Here is a 5,125-nt window from a genome sequence, read left to right on the forward strand (position 1 = left end):
GGATTCATGGTCAGTATGAATCACAAATTCTTTAGGCCTTAAGTAGTGTTCCCAATGTTCTAGTGCCCTAACAAGAGCATAGAACTCTTTATCATAGGTTGGATAGTTCAGGCTTGCCCCATTTAATTTTTCACTGAAGTAAGCAACAGGTTTACCTCCTTGCATGAGGACAGCGCCTATACCCACCCCGGAATTACCTCCTTGCATGAGGACAGCGCCTATACCCACCCCGGAAGCATCACAATCTAACTCAAAAGCTGCCTCAAAATTAGGTAAAGCAAGTACGGGCGCAGTGCTTAATTTTCCTTTTATAGGTAAAGCAAGTACGGGCGCAGTGCTTAATTTTCCTTTTAGAAGGTTGAACGCACGTTCTTGCCTTTCCCCCCATTGAAATCCCACATTTTTTTTTAATCACCTCAGTTAGTGGCGCAGCAATAGTACTAAAGTCTTTCACAAATCGGCGATAGAAACTAGCTAAGCCGTGAAAACTTCGTACTTCACTGACATTTCTTGGTGTGGGCCACTCTTGGATAGCTTTAACTTTGGCACTATCCACTTCAATTCCAGTGGCATTAACAATATAGCCAAGAAAATGAACGGAATTTGTGCAAAATTCACACTTCTTAAGGTTAACATATAGTTGATGTTTCCTCAAGACTGTAAACACTTGTCGTAGGTGCCTAATATGTTCTTCGAGACATTTGCTGTAGATTAGTATATCATCAAAATATACGACTACGCTTTTCCCTATGAAGTCTCGGAGCACATGATTCATAAGTCTCATGAATGTGCTAGGTGCATTAGTGAGTCCGAATGGCATAACAAGCCATTCGTATAGACCTTGTTTGGTCTTGAATGCTGTTTTCCATTCATCACCCTCATGTATTCTAATTTGGTGATAGCCAGATCTTAAATCAATCTTAGAAAACATACATGCACCATGCAATTCATCTAACATATCATCTAAACGGGGAATGGGAAAACGGTATTTAACTGTTATTTTGTTGATTGCACGGCAATCAACACACATTCTCCATGACCCATCTTTTTTTGGCACAAGTAACACCGGTACTGCACAAGGACTGAGACTTTCTCTCACATGTCCTTTGGACAGTAACTCCTCTACCTGTTTTTGTATTTCTTTAGTTTCATCAGGACTGCATCTATAGGCAGGACGGTTGGGAATTGGTGCCCCAGGCACCAAGTCTATTTGGTGTTCAATCCCCCTTATTGGCGGTAGCCCAGTGGGCATCTCTGTGGGAAAGATGTCTTTAAAGTCCTGCATCAAAGAAGACACTGCCTCGGGCAAGTGCTTGAGGTTAGTAGCCTCGGGACTAGGCCCTTTATATAACATTAACAAAATTGACCTCCCCGCTTTTATAGCTTGTTCAACCTCTCTTTTTTTGCAAAAGAAATTTTTTTTTGCACTTCCCTCATTCTTTTGTGCACTCAATTCATTTTTTTCTTTTTGTTTTTCTCTCTTATTTTTTCTCTCTATTTCTTTTTCATTCAATTTCTTTTCATCTTCATAAATTTGTTGTGGCGACAAAGGTACAAGAGTGATTTTCTGCCCATCGTGTAAAAAGGAGTACCTATTACTATGTCCTTCATGAATAGTTTTTTTGTCAAATTGCCAAGGCCTTCCCAAAAGTATATGTGCAGCTTGCATCGGCACTATGTCACATAAAACTTCGTCTATATATCTCCCTATAGAAAGTGGCACCATAACCTGTTTATTCACTTTAATTTCTCCTATATTGTTGAGCCATTGTAATGAATAGGGCGTAGAGTGTTCCTTCATGGTTAATCCCAATTTGGTGACTAGCTCAATACTAGCAACATTTGCACAACTCCCTCCGTCAATTATCACCTTACACACCTTGCCATGAATATGACATCGAGTATGAAAAATATTTTCCCTTTGTTCTTCGTCGGCTGTTGCTTGCAAATTAAGTAATCTCCTTACCATTAATGTTTCTCCTTCCACCGGATGCTCAATAATGTTCTCATCGTCACTTGTCGCAGCATCCTCTTGATCATTGCCATGTTCAGAGTCTGTTTCTATTTCCCCAGTTGGACGCATTATAATGGTCTTTTTGTTTGGACATTCTCTTGCAATGTGTCCCCTTCCCATGCATTTAAAGCATTTAACGCCACTAGGTCTACTTGTAGGAGCTTTAGCCTTCCCTTTGTCATTACCTTCCTCGATTGCCTTTACTTTATTAGTCTCAATTCTAAGCTTGCGCTCATTTTTTCCCTCTTTTTGCTCCTTTCCTATTTTCCAGCTGGAAGTATGTGCACGCTTTTTCTTCTTTTTTAGCCTCTTTTCAATTTGTATAGCCTTTTGTACTAGCTCCTCATAATCAACGAAATCATACATCTCAATCTCGTCCTGAATATCCCAATTTAATCCCTTGATGAACCGGGATATCGTTGTTTCAGGATCTTCCTCCAGCCCTATTTTGGTTATAATCTTCTCAGTCTCATGATCATATTCAGCCACCGTCATTCTACCTTGGATTAGATCTTGTAGTTGTTGGTGTAATTCTCGGTGGTACCAATTGGGCACGAACTTTTTCCTCATTACTATTTTCATCTCCCTCCAAGTTTCTATCGGTCTATCCCCACTCCTTCTTCTACTAAGAACTACCTTATCCCATCTATCCCCACTCCTTCTTCTACTAAGAACTACCTTATCCCACCATAGTGTTGCATAGCTTCTACTAAGAACTACCTTATCCCACCATAGTGTTGCATAGTCGGTGAATTCTAGAGCTGCTAAATTTACTTTCTTCCTCTCAGAGTAATTATGACAAGTAAACACTCTTTCTACCTTCTTCTCCCATTCTAGGTAAGCATCAGGGTCACTCTTTCCCGAAAATGACGGCATAGACATCTTAACATTCCCCAAGTCATCATCTAACCTCCTCCAATCTCTATGCCCCCTTCTATATTCTCTATCCCTGATTCTTCTTCTCCCATCATTCTCTTCTTCCCCATCTTGCTCACTCTCACTTTCCTCATCCCTCTCTTCTTCATCCTCACCCCTTCTCACATTACCTCTCCCATTTTGCCCCCCATTTTGATTTTGTCGTTGAGCTTCCTCAACTCTCTCAATTCGTTCACTCAATCCCTCAATCACATTAGTAATCTTAGCGAATTGTCCCTTCATGGCTCTCATCATGAGGCGCATGTCAAGACTCAACTCTGGCTCGTCTGTCTCACTTGGACCAGACATGATGTACCCTGCACAAAAGTTACAATAAAATAGGACCTCACGTCACTCCCTCACTCACACTCTTTAATGGGGGTGGTCACTCGTTATTTTACCACTCGTATATAATAATAATAAAAAAAAAACTCTCTAATAATCTAACCAAATTATACCCTCTTATTAGAAATCAAAGTTCTCCCCTCCGAGTTCTAATCGAGTTCTAACAACTAAAATCAAGTCTTTACTACCAAGTGGCTAGGTGAATATATGTTGGAAAAAAATTGTTCATGGTGTTTTGGCTATGGGGTTATATCACCAGGTAATTTGGGTTGGTGTTTTGGCTATGGGGTTATATCACCAGGTAATTTGGGTGGATAACATAAATTGAGCAAGTTCAATGAAGATAATAATTCTAGATATATGAACAAATCCAAGTAACATGAAACCAAGAAATCCCAAAAAAACAAAAAACAAAAAAAACAAGATAATTGCTTATACTTTTTTTTTTCTATTCTGTTCTTTTCCTTTTCTTTTTTTTAAACCTTTTTTTTTTTGGAAAAACAAATTCTTCTCTTTTTTTTTTCTTTTTTTTTTTATCTCCTTTGACTCATAGCACAAGGAATACTGGAAGACAAAAACTAGCTTTACACATGAAATAAAAGTTCATAGTTCACATGCTAGCTACACCAAAACAATAACTATGGCAACACATGGTGATTTTTGAAGCAATTAATCAAGTTATTATCACTTCTTAAGCCACATGCTAGAGTGCCAAAGTTTGTTTAAGTATCAGCAAGTTCGTAGCAATGCATGTAGTTAATGAAAACAACCAATTCTAAATGTCTCTAGGTGGTATGAAGATCTTACGTGTACCAATTGGATAAACTTGGCTTTGATACCAAATGTTGCGATTCGGCAGCCCGGAGTGAAGCTTCATGCTGCTGAAGGTTACTCGAATCGGACCCAGTTGGTTCTCGGGTAGTTCGGTAGTTTTGGACGGATAGTAAGTGAAGGACGGTGGGTGTTTGTTGCAGGTTTAGGCTTCGTTGGTTGGAGTTGAAAGGCGTTTTTTTGGATTTTTGGTGAATAGCGGTTTGCCACGTCCGGCTATAGAACGATAAAAACCGGGGATGACGCCACAAGGATGGTAATTTCCTTGATAAGTCGAAAGAGCTCACATAGGACCCAGTGAGAGAAAACTTGCGATGTAATGCGCAAGACTTTGATTTCTAATCTCATACATTGTCTCCCTTCAAAGAAAAATGAAGAGGCTATTTATACTACTATGATAACCTCATTATCAGCTAAACTAAAGAGATAAAAAATAACTAAAATCTGGTCTAAGAATTAGCTATTATCTCAAGAGACCAGGGAGCAATTAGTTAAGCTAGAAAACAAAAATTGAATATAAAAATTCAATTTTTATTTACAAGACTAATTTCCCTTTATTTGACCAGCTTCTTTGAAACTCAATCCTGGACCGCAATCACATTGACATATTTAGCTTCACTCTTCTCCCCAAGTTCCCATAACTCAGTCTTATTGTTGTTTAACTTATGCAAGAGTCCATTTAAAGCTCCTTGCAACCTCTTGGCCCGTTCTCGTGTGATAGGACCTCCCGTGACTTGCAACGGATCTTGCATGCCATTTGTTTGTCCTGCGTTGTCCTCAACAGTTTGTAGTCGGCAGGGCTTCAAGAAAGGTGCTCTACAAGGGGCCAAACCAATATGTGGTAAGGATAGGGGACCTAAAACTACAAGTAGGCGCAGGACCTCGAATAGGGTGGGGTGTCTTGCCAGGGTGGGATTCAGGAGGGTGCAGGATGGGGGGTTTATTGTGTCTATTCTAGAAGAAAGGCATAACCACACGTTGTGCTCGGGGAACTCGAAGACATTCTTAAAGGTGAACCGA

The 5,125-nt window shown here is 39.8% G+C and overlaps 1 pseudogene; it reads right to left on the bottom strand.

The window, feature by feature from the left end:
• The window catches only part of LOC116023483, a 7,311-nt pseudogene extending 4,073 nt beyond the window's left edge, over positions 1 to 3,238 (bottom strand).
• Between the last annotated feature and the right edge of the window lie 1,887 nt (positions 3,239 to 5,125).

The sequence above is a fragment of the Ipomoea triloba genome, chromosome 6, assembly GCF_003576645.1.
Source record: "Ipomoea triloba cultivar NCNSP0323 chromosome 6, ASM357664v1".
NCBI lineage: Eukaryota > Viridiplantae > Streptophyta > Magnoliopsida > Solanales > Convolvulaceae > Ipomoea > Ipomoea triloba.